General features: G+C 38.6%; 1 non-coding gene across 1 annotated transcript; it reads left to right on the top strand.

Moving 5' to 3' along the window:
• The first annotated feature begins 7078 nt into the window (after positions 1-7078).
• Positions 7079-7168, top strand: trnar-ucu (transfer RNA arginine (anticodon UCU)). The gene is given in 2 exon segments: positions 7079-7115; positions 7132-7168. It is a non-coding gene; the product is annotated as a tRNA-Arg (tRNA).
• The last annotated feature ends 9644 nt before the right edge of the window (positions 7169-16812 follow it).

Here is a 16812-nt window from a genome sequence, read left to right as displayed (position 1 = left end):
TTGGCCCATCATGCTTCTGTCAAAGTGATACCTCTAACTGCTCTGGTGGGTCATGGTTAGCACCTTGCATGGCAGCTTCCACCATCAGTGTGTGAATGTGATGTACTTTGTAAAGTCCTTTGGGTATCTTTCAGGGCATAGTAAAAGCGCTATATAAAATACAGACCACTTTACCAATTCAGAGGTTTGTTTTTTGTCAGTCTGCAGTTGTTTTGTGTCTGTTTGAACTCATTTTGCATCATTTTTATTGGCCATTTATACCCACTTTGTGCCTATTTTTAGGTAATTTATGGGTCTTTGCGGCTGTTTTGGACCAGTTTATGCCCATTTTTCTGTATGTTTTTAATCATTTTTTGGTTCTTGCTACCCCTTTATGGTTGTTTTCCACCTATTTATTCTTACTTTGCACCACATTTTTTCCCCCACTTTATGGTCTATTTTAGAATTATTTGGTTCTTCGTGGACTACTTGTTTGTCTTTTTTAAAAGTTGGATATTTAAAAACGTTACACCAGTTTGGGCCCATTTTGTGTGTATTTTTATTCATTTTTGGCTCTCCGTACACTGTTTGGTTGTCTTTGTGGTTGTTTTGCATCAGTTTGTTCTCGCTTTGCACTCATTTTTCTCACTATGTCATTTTTAAAATCATTTTTGGTTCTTTAATCAACTGTTTGCTTGTCTTTGTGGTTGTTTGAGACCGATTTCTGCTCATTTTGCATCTTTTTTTAGTTGATTGTAGTCTTTTTGTGGTTGTTTGGCACCCATTTGTGTCCATTTTGTGTCCAGTTTTTAGTAATTATGGGTATTTGTGGTCTATTTTCTTGTCTTTGTGGTACTTTGACATCTCTTTATGGTTGTTTTGTGTTTCTTAGTTGTCCTTCTGTCACATTTTCTCATTGTGGTTGTTTTGTATCTTGTTTGTGCATCTCTTTTTTGACATTTTTTGTCCTTAGGTGGTTGTTTTGTGCCTAATACTGTGGTCCTTTAATTGGACTCTGTTGGCTGTCACTTTCCAAACAGAGCCTCTGTCCTGCTTGACCCTGTGGACTCCGGCACTGTTTCTCATCGGCTTAGAGCACTTCCACCCAAGTTCTCAAGTCTTTCTGACGTGAAACCCAGTTAAACCCAGAGCGGGATCTCGACAAAACAGAAGATGTTTAAAAATGCTGAACCGGCAGGAAATCAGAGACGTGTGTTAAAATTGCTTCTGTCCAGATGGGATGAGGTCGGTTGAAAACGCATCTTTGATTAAAATTGACCAGGACTTTAAAATGATCATGATAGGAGCAAATCCAAGCAGAGCTAAAGATGGACAAAGAAAAGACGACAGAGGGGATTAAGTTTACAGCGAGTCAGACGTTGTTTTCTATAAAAAGCCTGAGAAATGTGGAGCGTCTGAGATGGAAAATACTTGAGTTGTGTGTTTGTGTTTAGAATCGAGTCATGTGACCTCCAACCGTCTGAGAGGAAATAACAGGAATCTGCTGGTGTTAGTCACCAGGTCCAGGCTCAGATCCTCATCAAATGTTTTCACACCCGATCTGATTCAAACAGAGACAGCAGGAGACCAGCTCTTTGGGGGACAACAGCCGCAGCCCGTAATGTTATTCCTGACTGTTTAAAGCCGAGTTAACGACCAAATATGGCGACTTTTATTAGATCAATTTAGATAATTTAGGTAATTGCTTTTAAAAAGTTGTGCGTAAAACACTAAAACAAATTGCAAAGGTTGATGTGTCATGTCTCTGAGGTTGTTTTGCACATTTTTATCCTCATTTTGTGTCTCTTTTTTGTTGTTTTTTTATGTCTTTGCGTCATTTTTGTGCTTATTCCTGTTATTTTTTGTTGTTGTTGCTGTTCATTTTACCTCTTATTTCAGTGATTGTTTCACACACATTTGTGCTCATTTTGTCTCTTTTTTGTTTGTATTTATGTTCATGTTGAGTTTTTATGTTGGTTTTGTGTTTCTTTTTAATTGTTTTAAGGTTCTTTTGCACCAATTTATGCTAATTTTGTGTAACTTTTTTTGTTTTTTGTGTCTTTGCATCATTTTTATGCCTATTTGTGCTATTTTTTTGTCCTTGTTTGTTGTCTTTTGTGTCTGTTTGTGCTCATTCTGCCTCTCTTTTGTTTGTATTTATATTCATTTTGGATTTTTATGCTGTTTTTGTGTTTCTTTTTAATTGTTTTTAATGTTTTACGGTTCTTTTTCACCAATTTATGCAAATTTTGTGTAACTTTTTGTTGTTTTTTTTCTCTATTTCTGCTATTTTTTGTCGTCCTTTTTCTCTGTTTGTGCTTATTTTGCTTCGTTTTTGTTGCTTTTCTCTCTTTTTTGTTTGTATTTATGTCCATTTGGGGATTTTATGTTGGTCTTGTGTTTCTTTTTAATTATTTTTAATCTCTTTGCGGTTCTTTTGCACCAATTTATGCTAATTTTGTGTCACTTTTTTGTTGTTTTTTGTGTCTGCATAATTTTTGTACCTATTTTTGTTATTTTGTGTTGTTGTTCTTGTCTATTGTTGACTATTCTCTTTTGTTTGTGCTCATTTTGGGTTTTTATTTTCATTTTGTGTCTCGTTTTCATTGTTTTTATCTCCTTTATCTCCTGTTTTACATCTATTTATGCTAATTTTGTGTCACTTTTTTGTTGTTTTCTGTGTCGTTGCATCTTTTTTTGACTATTTCTGGTCATTATTTTGTTTGGTGCCTGTTTGTCCTCATTGTTTTTATTTTGTTTTAGATTTTTGAACTCTTACATCATGCAGTGGACTCAGTAAAGCACTGATTGAAATAGTGTCAGTCTGTCCAGCTAAAATTGACAAATCCAGTCTGTAGTTTGCTACCTGTGCACATGTCCATACACGGATGTTAGAACATGTTAGAAAAGTTGAACAGCAGCACCGACGGAAGATTAATGTTCAAGGTTTAAAAACTGAATATTCCTGCAGAAATGATTCATATTTTGCTGCATGTGTAGAACTTTCAGGTTAAACGTCACACGTGTTGAACATGTTACACGGAAACCCGTCCACGTGTTTTTTACGATGCGTTGCGTGTTTTTATGACAGAGCGCCGGACTTAATAGTAAATAAGTAGAAAATAATGATAAACACTGAAGAGTCACGACACAGATCGACTCTCCTGCTGATTACTGAGAGCTCTGTGATCATCCACCTCGTAAACCTGTCTCACACACACACACACACACACGCACACACACGCACACACACACACACACACACACACTGCTGCTCTGTAATCTGCACACATCAGATTAGAAGCCACGACTTTAAGCCGTCCGTTGCTCTCGGCCAATCGCCTTGCAGCTTACCCGTCTGCCGGCCCTATCATTACCGCCTCTGTGGTAACTATGGCAACCAGGATGCTGTCTGGTTCACGAGGTGGCAGACTGGAGATTGTGTTTATTCATCCCTCACATGAAGATGAAATGTAAAGTAAATATCTGCACTTATAAAACTCGCTCATTGATCAAATCTTCATGGTCTTTAATAAGATTCTGACTCTCTGCTGCTGTTTAATTAATGAATTCAGCTCTTTAAAGCTTGACTCTGGTGGGACTCAAACCCACAACCTTTGACTCCCTTCATGTGTTTCGCTGTCCGTTACACCACAGAGCCTCACAGTGTTTAATCATCCACATTTATGTTTCTGACTTAGCAAACATTGAAACTTTTTAGCGTGTTTTATCGCATCACATTATTGTACAGACAAATAATAAATTTAAAAGTGTTGTATTTTGCACTTTTACTTTGAAAGTACTGCTGTATGAACAAACATGCAGTCACATTTGGTGTGCAGACACTTTAAGCAAATGAAGTTCTTTTTAGCAGCAGCATTCCTTTTAAACAGCAGCAGTTAAAACATTTCTTGTAAATCTAAACATTAACGTAATCAAATCGAATCAAACCAACGCTGTGTGCCACGGCGAGGGCATTCATTTTTATCTGGTTTGTTGTAGAAAAATGAGTTACCCTTAGAGTCCAGAGCCATGACCATAACATTAGAACAGGAACCTTCCCAGCAACAGCAAGTTAACGTTTATAGATTCAGCAGCATAATCAGTCCATGCATCAGTGACTGTCAGTGTTTGGGCTGCTGCTAGTGATGCAGGCTGCGGCTCATTCTACGATTCTACGCGGTTCTAAGATCGTTCCTCAGACCGACATCTTCACAATACTAATCAGAATGCAGTCTGTAGCTAACTACTTCTCTGCGGCATTTGTTAGCTTGTCTTCTTGTAGTTTACCTCTTTTTCTCAGCATACTGCATCCATCAGTCTGCTGAAACCTCCGTCCACTGTCAGAGATGAGATGACGTCCATCCTAAGTCCTGATCAACATCCAGCCCTCCTGTGAACGGAAAAAAGCATAAAAAAATAAACTAATGCAATGAAATGCTTGTGTCTTAACCAAGTAGTTATTGCAGCTAAAATTAACCAACTAGTTCTGGTGCCTAAAGCTAACCGATTAATGTCGCCGTCTACACTTAGCCAACTAGTTCTAGTGACTAAACCTAAGCAAATCATGTTGGTTTCCAAACGTAACCAAGTACTTTCTGCTACTAAAGTTAACCAATCAATTTTGTTTTCTACTCTTCACCGAGTAATTTTGGTGACCAGCCATAACTGAGTAATTTTAGAGCCTTAATGTTACCCAGTAGTTTGGTAACTAAACTTAACCAAGTACTTTTTTGTGGCTAAACTTAACCAAACAATGTTGATTTCCAAACATAACCAAGTAGCTTTGATGCCCCTTGTTAACCAGCACGGTGAACTTCAGTTGTCTGGTAAAAAGTCTTATGAATTCTGAGGCTCCTTTAAACTAGAAAACCTCCTGTGTGTGGGTTAGTGTTGAATAACGACACTGTTGGAAACATTTCTGGTTATTTGTCAGGTTTTATATTTAGTGTTTCTACTGTTTGGGAACGTTCAGGTGTCTTTTGCGAGGGTTTAAAGGTTAAATTTACGATCAGGTTCATGTTCAAGGAAAGCATGATGTCACCGAGGTCCTCACAAAGATATGAATGTGTGTGATTCAGCCGCTTATCATCAGCTGTGGTTTAAGATGACAGAGAAACCTGCAGGGCAGCGCAGTGGAGGGGACGATTAAGGTGTGTGATCATTATGTGTGTGTGTGAGGATACTGTGTGTGAGGATAGTGTGTGTGTGCCCCCCCAGGCTGAAACAGTAGACATGAATAAGGACACACACACACACACACACACACACACGTCGTAAACCATCAGTCACAGTTACATTTCATCACTTCTGAGGACATTATACCCGTTTAGTTTAGACCAACACTAACTTTAAACACAACTACCCCGACCCTTAAACCACCACGACCCTCATTAGGACCTCAAAGCAGGTCTGAACTCTATAAACTGGATTATTGATGAAGACGACCAGCATTTAGTCCCCATAAGATCAGTAATATGCAGCACACACACACACTGAGGAGACATTACAGTGGAGGGGCTGACTCAACAAAACCAGCTAATCTATGAGCTCACACACACACACACACACACACACACACACACACACACACACACACACACACACACACACACACACACACACACACACACACTGTGTTATAAGAGCGTTGCCAGGAAGCAGAAGTTGTGCTGGCATGTCTGGAAGGAATGTCATCATCACACACTCATGAAAACACGGGTGTTATTGGTGTGTTACGTGACGTTAATCATGCTACATGCGTGTGTTTGTTTAACAGAACAGTAATAAATGACAAACACTGATCGACCACAACGTTAAACCTCTGACAGGTGAAGATAATTGATTTTATGATTTTCTGCCATCAGTTATTGACAAAAACTGTAAAACTGTGAAGACGACAAACCTGTGATTTTTTTTTGTTTTACGCGTTTTATGTCAGTATTTTTGGAATACATTCAAATATCCATAAAATTACCAAACCAGACGATGGATTTACACATTAACGTGTAATTTTTTAAGTAATAAATATATTTTGTGACCTTAACAGACTTTTATTTCTACTGATGTAACTACAGCAAACAAATACAGTGTAAGTTTACAGTGTTGTTTTTTTTATGTTAACATGTAAATTAATGCCCCCCCCCCCCCACTAATACCTGGAATTCAACAAAATAAGGAATATGATTGGTTTGCGTGTCTTCGTGGTGCTTTTGGAGTCTTTTGTGATGATTTTGTGTCTTTTTGTGGTAGGTTTGTGTCTCTTTTTGGTTGTTTTGTGTCTCTGTGTGGTTGTTTTGTGTCTCTTCGTGGTGTTTCATGTCTTCCTTGATGGGTTTGTGTCTTTGTGGATGGTTTTGTTAGTTTTTCTGGATATTATTCTGAGTTTTTTTTGTGGTTTTGTTGTCTTTATTGATGGTTGCGTGTCTTCGTTGGTGCTTTTGGAGTCTTTTGTGATGGTTTTGTGTCTTTTGTGGTAGGTTGTGTCTCTTTTGGTGGTTTTGTGTCTCTTTGTGATGTTTGGACTCTTGTGGTCAACACTCCTTTGGTGTTCATTTGTGGCTCTTGGCTGGTAGGTTTGTGTCTTTTTAATTGGTTTTATGCCTCTTATTGGGTCTGTTTGTGGCTGTTTTGGACTCTTCATGGTTGTTTACTTCCTTGTTTGATTGCTTGTGTCTCTTTGTGGTAGTTTTGTGTCTCTCTGTGGTATTTAGACTCATATTTAGTTCGTTTTGTGAATGTTTGTGTCAGTTTGTGTTTTTGTGGTGGTTCTGAGTCATTTTGTGGTAGATTTGTGTCTTTTTTGTGTGTGTCTGTTATTGGTCTTTTTGTAGTGTTTTGGACTCTTGTGGTCATTTTGTGTTTTTTTGTGGTGTTTTGTGTCTTTTGGTGATAGTTTTGTGTCTTTTTTGATGTGTGTGTGTCTCTTTGCGGTGTTTTGGAATCTTTTTGTGGTCATTTTGTTCCTTTTTTGTGGTCAATTTGTGGTTTCTTGTGGTGGTTTAGAATACAATTGCGTCTGAATTTGGTGCAAGTATAAAAAGCTGCATGATACAAAATCTATATTGTTTAATTTTGCTGCTTTTTCTGCACTTGTGAAGGCTCTGTGGCACAATGGACAGCGTGTTGGACTTCTAGTAGCAAAGAGAAGAGATTCAAAGGGTTGTGGGTTCGAGTCCCACCAGAGTCAAGCTTCATTGTGGTCCTTTTGATGTTGTTTTGTGTCTCTTTGTCTGATCCAGGCCGTTCAGATCATTGTGCTGTGGAAACTAAAATCTTCAGTGACTGAAGAGAGACTGCAGAAGACGTCTTTATGCAGATTAGTCTTAATTAATATTTCTCTTTTCTTATTTTGTGTGTGTTCTTCAGTGAAGCAGCAGGTGGATGAATTAATAGAACACTTTCTCACTAAATCTATTTGTCTCTTTGTATTCATTTTTGCCAGAAAAACTAAAAACAACCGTCACAAACATGCCTGAAGGAACTTTTGGAATTTGGAATTTTCAACCAAAATCCGGTCCAACGTGAACTCAGGGACCCGAACCGCACACACACACACACAGACACACACACACACACACAGACACACAGACACACACACACACACACACACACACACAGCACGCGTCACACGGTGTAATTATCGTGACATTCATTCTGGTTCACAGCTGATTAGTGTTAAATAGACCAACATGGCCTCCAGAAACCACAGTCAGCTCAGACCAACACTGTTTTCTGTCGCCTTCCTGCTCCCTCCAGCTTCACTTCTTCTCCTTTATCTGACTGTTTTTATTTCTGTTTTATCCCGTTCCTTCTTTTCGCTTTACTTCTTCTGCTCGTTAATTTACATTTTCACCTCCACCTTAGTCCGGTTTTATTGCGTCTTGGGACTCTTTTCTGTCTTCTCTTGCATCTCTTCTTGTTCGAGGTGGTTCTTTGTGTTGCTTCGTTGTGTTTTTTGTGTCTCTTCGTAGTCATTTTGTGTCTTTTTTAATTGTTTTTAAGGTGTGGTGGTTTTGAGTCTGTTTTAGTTTCTTGAAGGAGTCTTTACAGGGTTGTTGTGTTTTTTCGTGTCTTTTTGTTTTATTTTTTTGTGTCTGTTGGTTTTTTTTGTGTCTTTAGTGTTGATTTTGTGTGTTTTGGTCTTTTTTGTGGTTGTTTTTTGTGGTCATTTTGAGGATCTTTGTGATTGTTTTGTGTCTCGTTGTCATTGTGAAGGTCTTGAGTGAGTCTTCGGGTTGTTTTGTGTTTTGTTATCGTTTTTTGTTTCTTTGTTGTTGGTTTTGTGTCTGTTGGTCTTTTTTTGTCTTTTTGTGGTCATTTTGTGGCTCTTTTGGTGGTTTTGTGTCTTTTTTTGCTTTGTTATATCTTTATGTACAAAAGCAATGTTTTTTTTGGTCAATTTAGGATCTTTGTGGTTGTTTTTGTGTCTTATTGTGTTGGTTTGAGTCTTTCTTTGGTCATTTTTTGCCTTTTTATTGTTTTTAAGGCCTTTTGTGGTGGTTTTGTGTCTGTTTAAGTTTCTTTAAGGGGTCTTTTTAGGGTTGTTTTGTGTCTCTTTTTTGTGAATTTTTGGTCTCGTATTTTTTCTGTCTTTGGTGTTGGGTTTTTTCATCTTTTTATTGTTTTTACAGCCTTCTGTGGTGGTTTTGTGTCTGTTTTTTGATTCTTTAAGGAGTGTTTTCAGGGTTGATTGTTTGTGATCATTTGCTGTCTCTGTGTTGTGTTTTTTTCTCTTTCTATTGTTTTTTTGTGTATCTTTCATGTTGCTTTATGTGTTTTGACCTTTTTGTGGTTGTTGTGTGTCTCTTTGTGGTCATTTTGTGGCTGTTAGTTGGTTTTGTGTCTTTGAGTGTCTTATTTTTCGTTTGTTTGACTTTGGTATATCTTATGTTGGTGATTTTTGTGTGTCTTTTTGTAATTTGGAGGAATCTTTGTGGTTGTTTTGTGTCTTTTCTTGGTGATTTTGTGTCTCTTAGTGTGTTTTTGTTGCTTCTTTGTGTCATTTGTATATTTTGTGGCGACTTTGCGGTTTTTGTTGTTGTTGCATGTTTTAGTGGTTGTTTTGTGTGTTTTTGTTTTCTGTGTCTCTATGGTTGTTTTGTTTCTCTTTGTCTTTGTTTTAGGCTGTTTTTTGGTTATTTGTGTGCTTTTGTTCGTTTTTGTTGTCTTTTGTGGTCATTCTGAGCCTCTTTGTAGTTGTTTTGTTAATTTTTGTGTTTTTTATGGTTTTTTTTTCTTTTGTGGTGATTTTGGTCTGTTCCATCTTTGTGTTTCCTCTTGTCCTTTCTACATCTTCTATTCCCTTCCTTTTCTATCTTCCACTTGTGTGTCCAGTTTTCTTCTTTCTTCTTCTGACTGGTTGTACCGTCTGTCTTTGTCTACGTCTTCTCTTGTTTCACCGTTAATCTTCTTTCTTCTGCTTCTTTCTTCTCTTCCCTTTCATCCTCCATTCTTTCGCCTCATCTTTTTTGCTGTTTCATCTTCTTTTCGGTCGTCTTTGTGACGGCATTTTGCTCTGTCATCTCTTCTTTACCCTCTTTGCCTCACATAAACAACACAAACTTCCCCCTGAAGCGTTCTCTCTGCTTGTTGACCACCTTCCCAAACGGTCCTCCTCTCTCTCTCTTGGCGAGGCGTTGCTGTGGTGTCGAAGCTCGCTCGGCCGGTCGAGGTCCAGAAACCAAACGCAACCAACATCTAGGTCGCAAACACACACATTCTCCCGTCTTTGTGAGGACTCTGATGGACTTAATGTGTCCTGAACCGGACTCCGAACCCTAAAACTGAGTCTGAACCTCAAACGGGCCTTCAGGGGACGGATTCAAACCGAACAACCGAACAAAATGTCCCGAATCCCAGCGTCTGAAAGTGAAACTGGTCCTCAGCGGGACACACACAGCATACCACAGCTGTAAGTGCTTATTGGCAAAGATGCAGCGAGATTAGGCCAAACCCGCACACACAGACACACACTGGTTCAGCCTGTAATAAGCAGAAAGCCTCTCCGCTCTCCTGCTAATTAAAGGCCATAAAACCATCTGAGCAGAATTCACATTTAATTAACAAAATCTGCTGCTTCACCAACAAATACCGGCCCGGCGTTCCACAAACTTCGACTGGAGTTCATCAGCCGCCGCCGCCGCCGGGAGTCTGTTAACGACCCAACATCTGCAGCGAGCAACAGGTGAGCGGTAATGTGCAGCAGGCAGGATGACGGAGGCAAAAATAGTCACCGGAGAGATGAGTCATATCTGTAGTTAGAAAGTTAACCTGAGAGATGCAGAGAGACGCAAGAGAAAAATCAAAGAAAAGGATCAGAAGTAGACTTGAAATGGCAACGAAACACGAATAAAATCACCAATAAGAGACTCAAACTGTTCAAGAAGACATTGAAAATGTAAAAGAGATACAAACAACCACAGAAACATGCAAACTAATCAAAAAGAGAGCAAATTAAGAATTAAAACGTGCAAAATAACCAGAAAGACAATTGAAACAACCACAAAAATTATCAACAGGAGGCTCAATACAGCTATAAAAAATGTAACATGAGACTCAGAAAGCCCCCAAAATGACACTAAAATGACCAAAAAACACACAGAATGATCACAGCAAAACTCAAAACGGCCACGAAAAAATACAACACGACGATACAGAGAATCAAGTCAGACACAAAAACACGCAAACGTCCAAAAAGAGACTCAAAACACCCACAAAAACACACAATATGACGATGAAAGAACACCAAAAGACTGGAATGAACTCAAAAGTATGCAAAATGGGTAAAAAGAACCTGCAGAATGTACAGACAGTGATATCAAACAACCATAAAAAGTGGCCACAAGTAGACTAATGTCAACCACAAAAGCATGCAAATCAACCAAAAAGACACTCAAAGTGACCATTGTCTAAAAAGAGACTCAAAACAACCACTTCAACATGCAAAATGACCACAAGGAAACTAAAACCAACCTCAAAATGTCCAAAAAGAGACTCAAAACACACAAAAAAAATGCACAAAAGGACACAAAAATGACTTGAATGATACAACAAAACACTTCAATGGATGAAATACAAAACACAAAGACACTTAAAATGACCGCAAAACCTGCAAAATGTTGAAAAAAGCAATGTGAAACACCACAAACAGATAAAAATGTCTAAAAACAGACTCAAGACAACCACAAGAACATGCAAATTAACCTTAAAAGACACTCAAAACAGACACAAAAATTGCAAAATGTCCAGAAATAGACTCAGAACAACCACAAAAATGCACAAAAAGATACAAAATGGCCACAAAGACACTCAAGAAGTTCATAATAACATGTAAACCAACCAAAAAGACATTAGAAAGGACCATAGAACCTGCAAAATGTCCAGAACACAACTCAAAAACAACCACTTCAAGATGCAAAATGACCACGAAGAGACTAAAACCAACCACAAAAATGCACAAAGACACACAAAAATGACTTGAATGATCACAAAAAAATGGATAGAAAGACTCGAATAAACCCCAGAACATGCAAAATGTCGGTAGAAGTGACGTGAAACAACCACAAAAAGATAAAAATAGCTACAAAGAGACTCAAGAAATCCGCAAAACCCACAAAATATCCAGAAAGAATCAAAACGAGGAAAAAAATAAGCAAAAAGACCAACTAAAACTAACAAAAAAAGTGGGTGAAGTGACTAAACTGAATATTTATTCTTTTAAAAACTGCCCTGAAATGACTGAAAAGCAGCTTTTTGGTGATACTGTGTACACAGTATTTACAGAAAGTATTTACTGTAGCTTTCAGTCTTTCTGCCTCCGACATCTCCTTCTTGTAAAACACACCTGCAGTCTTTAACACTTTGTCTTCTTCCTGCTTTTAAACACACACTTTCACATATTTTCCTGCAGCTGACGGCCTCTGACCTCTGACTTCCTGCCCGTGTGTTTGTTCTCTCTCGCACACAAACACAAACACGCAGAGACGCACACGCCGAAGCGCACACGAGCCGCCCCGCCGCCGCCGCCGGTTTCTCAGATAGCCTGTAATGAGACGGCGAGCGGAGCCAAGATGGCCGCCGCCGTGTCATTAGCAGTGGAAATGTGGTCGGTTATTAGAAGATGGAATATCGATGCGAGCTCCGCCGAGGCTGTCAGCTGATGCGGGAAGCAGCCGAGACGTGAGACCGGAGACGACGCTCCACTCCGTCTGAAAAACCAAAGACAAACTCCTGAGACACACGAATCTGCCGTCCAGCAGCTGCCATTCTGAGGCTGCAGGTGAAGCGAGGCCATATATCATATTTATACATCTGTGGTACAAATCCAGATGGGTTTCCTAAAAGATGAACTAAGAAAAAGAAAAACAGGCTTCATAGCTGATTGCCACATCACCACAGAAGGGTCAAATGTGATCTACTCTTAGTCTAAACACCCAGAGCAACAGAAAAATGTCCATTATCTCATACATTAGTCAACAAAAGTCCATCTATGTCATGATAGTCTTTAGTTTCCATAGACTCCAAGAACTATATCATGAATCTTTTTCACAAATACAATCAAGAATTTGGGTTCTTTAATGGATTTATTGAAGTTCCTCTGGAAATATGACCAAAAACATACATACATTATCAGATTTGGTGACGTAAAAAGTTGTGTTATTCAAAATTTCTTAAATTCATGGCCTCTTAACTTATAAATTATGATGACTGACTACAGTTGCTGACTCCAAATGTTCTAGAAAGTCTTTGGGTAGCCAACTTGATGTTTCCATTCACTTGTAAAGGCGATCATGTCAGTCTTGAGTTTCCACTGAGTCCTGTAACTATTCATTTTCCATCATGGAATCACCAAAACATGTCGCAAAAAACAGTCATAAATTTCAGTTATTTCTCAGATTTATTAAAGGTTTTCTGGAAATGTGGGTCAAAAATACCTTCAGCAACTTGAATTATCAGTTTGGTCTTATTAAAAGTTGTCTTGATCACATTTTTTTTTAGTTTCATGACCTCTAAACTTCTAAAGAGTGAATACAGTTGACTACAGTTGCTGACTCCAAATATTCTAGAAAGTCTTTGGGTAGCCAACTTGATGTTTCCATCCACTTGTAAAACATCTTTGTCACAAAAAACAGTCAAATTTCAATTATTTCATAGATTTATTAAAGATTTTCTGGAAATATGTCCAAAATATACATACACCAACTTCAGTTATCAGTTTTGGTCAAATAGAAAGTTGTATTAATCAAAGTTTATTAGTTTCATGGCCTCTAAACTTCTAAAGAGTGATTACAGTCGATTACAGCTGCTGACTCCTAACATTGTAGAAAGTCTCTGGATAACCGACTTCATATATACAACAGAAGATTATATCCACTTGTACAGATCATCTATGTCATGACAGTCTTTAGTTCCCAGCGACTCCAAGGACTCTTAATTTTCCATCATGACATCATTGAAACACACGAGTCTTTGTCACTGGTTTCATAATGTTTCTAGGACTGGTATACTACTAGTTTCAGAAACCATTAAGGACTATATTTTGGGGGGTTGGACTGTTTTTGTAAGTATGTTAAGGATTTGGTTCCAATCATGTACTGGTTTCTGACTTTTTAGGGCTGTTTCTAAAACTGGTTTCAGACTGTATTCTGACTGATTCAGAACATTTTATTGGTTTAGGTTTGAGACGACAAATGTAGTTGAACTGAAACAGAATTCTGGTCAGTTCAACTACATTTGCTGTCTTCCTGCCTCAGACTTGAGTCATTTAAATTGATATTATAATGATACCGCCACCTCCATGTCCACAGGAGATAAACCAGAAGATTGAAACCAGACGTACAGGTGAGCGGTGAATCAGCTGAGAAGGCCTGGTATTGGATCCACAGAGTTTAAAACCACAACCTGCTGACCTCACACACACACACACACACACACACACACACACACACACACACACACACACACACACACACACACACACACACACACACACACACACACACACACACGCACACACACACACACACAAACACACACACTTGGCCTGAAGGCTAATTGTCAGCAGGAATGTCTGAGTTTATACTAACTGTTTGTGTGTCTGTATTTTTTCACACTTTCTTACATCTGCTTCTGTTTGTGTATGCATTCCATCAGTGTGTGTGTGTGTGTGTGTGTGTGTGTGTGTTTACCTGGGTTGTGTTTGTCCAGTATAAAATTCTGACTGGTAAACTGGTTGCTCAGAGGGAACAGATGTGGTCAAGAATGTGGTTTCTGTGTGTATTTTTTATGTGTGTGTGTGTGTTTGTGTGTGTGTGTGTGTGACTTTGGAAAACTTCCTACTTCTTACCTGATCTAACCTCTTCAGATTTAAAGCACAGTGAAAGCGTTTTTTCCCCTTTTTAACGACGGAGCTGCTCTGTGATTTACACCTGTGGTTACCATGACGACCGCCTCTGTTTACCTGCTGTTGTTCATCAGTGAGTGTGTGTCTGTGTGAGTGTGTGTCTGTGAGTGTGTGAGTCAGCAGTAACAGCTGAAGTTCAATCATTAAACACACATCTAGTTTTTCAATATCTAGAATATAATTTAATGATTTTTTGTGGCTGTTTTGTGTCTTTTTGTAGTTATTTTGTGTGTCCTTTAGTTCATTTTGTGTCTTTGTGTTAATTTTATGTCTCTTTGTGGTCATTTTGTGTCTCTTTGTGGTTGTTTTGTGTCTCTTTGTGGTTGTTTTGTGACTCTTTGTGGTTGTTTTGTGACTCTGTGGTTGTTTTGTGTCTCTTTGTGGTTGTTTTGTGTCTCTTTGTGGTCATTTTGTGTCATTTTGTGGTTGTTTTGTGTCTCTTTGTGGTTGTTTTTTGACTCTTTGTGGTTGTTTTGTGTTTATTTTTGGTCATTTTTAGTGGTTGTGGTTGTTTTGTGTCTCTTCATAGTCATTTTGTGTCTATTTTTGGTCATTTTTAGTGGTTGTGGTTGTTTTGTGTCTCTTCATAGTCATTTTGTGTCTATTTTTGGTCATTTTTAGTCGTTGTGGTTGTTTTGTGTCTCTGTGATGTTTTTGTGTCACTGTGATATTTTTGTGTCTCTTTGTGGTTGTTTTGCGTCTCTTGGTGGTTGTTTTGTGTCTCTTTGTGGTTGTTTTGTGTCTCTTTGAGGTTGTTTTGTGTCTCTTTGAGGTTGTTTTGTGTCTCTTGGTGGTTTTTTTGTGTCTCTTTGTGGTTGTTTTGTGTCTCTTTGTGGTTGTTTTGTGTCTCTTTGAGGTTGTTTTGTGTCTCTTTGTGGTCATTCCGTGTCTCTTTGAGGTTGTTTTGTGTCTCTTTGTGGTTGTTTTGTGTCTCTTTGAGGTTGTTTTGTGTCTCTTGGTGGTTTTTTGTGTCTCTTTGTGGTCATTTCGTGTCTCTTTGAGGTTGTTTTGTGTCTCTTTGTGGTCATTTCATGTCTCTTGGTGGTTGTTTTGTGTCTCTTTGTGGTTGTTTTGTGTCTCTTGGTGGTTGTTTTGTGTCTCTTTGTGGTCATTTCGTGTCTCTTTGAGGTTGTTTTGTGTCTCTTTGTGGTCTTTTTTCATCTCTTTGTGGTTGTTTTGTGTCTCTGTGATGTTTTTGTGTCACTGATATTTTTGTGTCTCTTTGTGGTTGTTTTGTGTCTCTTTGTGGTTGTTTTGTGTCTCTTTGAGGTTGTTTTGTGTCTCTTGGTGGTTGTTTTGTGTCTCTTGGTGGTTGTTTTGTGTCTCTTTGAGGTTGTTTTGTGTCTCTTGGTGGTTGTTTTGTGTCTCTTTGTGGTCATTTCGTGTCTCTTTGAGGTTGTTTTGTGTCTCTTTGTGGTCATTTTTAGTCTCTTTGTGGTTGTTTTGTGTCTCTGTGATGTTTTTGTGTCACTGTGATATTTTTGTGTCTCTTTGTGGTTGTTTTGTGTCTCTTTGAGGTTGTTTTGTGTCTCTTGGTGGTTGTTTTGTGTCTCTTTGTGGTTGTTTTGTGTCTCTTTGAGGTTGTTTTGTATCTCTTTGTGGTCATTTCATGTCTCTTGGTGGTTGTTTTGTGTCTCTTTGTGATTGTTTTGTGTCTCTTTGAGGTTGTTTTGTGTCTCTTGGTGGTTTTTTTGTGTCTCTTTGTGGTCATTTCGTGTCTCTTTGAGGTTGTTTTGTGTCTCTTTGTGGTCATTTTTAGTCTCTTTGTGGTTGTTTTGTGTCTCTTGGTGATGCTTTTATTTCACTGTGATATTTTTGTGTCTCTTTGTGGTTGTTTTGTGTCTCTTTGTGGTTGTTTTGTGTCTCTTTGAGGTTGTTTTGTGTCTCTTTGTGGTCATTTCATGTTTCTTGGTGGTTGTTTTGTGTCTCTTTGTGGTTGTTTTGTGTCTCTTGGTGGTTGTTTTGTGTCTCTTGGTGGTTGTTTTGTGTCTCTTTGAGGTTGTTTTGTGTCTCTTTGTGGTCATTTTTAGTCTCTTTGTGGTTGTTTTGTGTCTCTGTGATGTTTTTGTGTCACTGTGATATTTTTGTGTCTCTTTGAGGTTGTTTTGTGTCTCTTTGTGGTTGTTTTGTGTCTCTTTGTGGTTGTTTTGTGTCTCTTTGCCGCCCTCAGTGCTTCCTGCATGCATCTCTCTGCTCTCCTGTTTTTTGTGTTTTTCATTTTTAATTGAACCTTCAATTGACCAGATTTAATCAGATTAATCAGCTCCAGCTGTGATTCTGTCTACACGTTTTGAATCTACACAAACACAACTCAGTTTCTTAGAAAGTGTTTTGTGCTCGAACAGCTGGACGTTTGTCAGGACTGTTGGACCTCCTCCTCCTCACCCAGCCTCCCTCCTCCTCCCTCCTCCTCTTCAGCTCCAGTCGGC

The sequence above is a fragment of the Acanthochromis polyacanthus genome, chromosome 13, assembly GCF_021347895.1.
Source record: "Acanthochromis polyacanthus isolate Apoly-LR-REF ecotype Palm Island chromosome 13, KAUST_Apoly_ChrSc, whole genome shotgun sequence".
In the NCBI taxonomy this organism is placed as follows: Eukaryota; Metazoa; Chordata; class Actinopteri; family Pomacentridae; genus Acanthochromis; species Acanthochromis polyacanthus.
The sequence above is the reverse complement of the archived record's forward strand: the minus strand, read 5'-3'. Positions and strand labels throughout refer to the sequence as shown.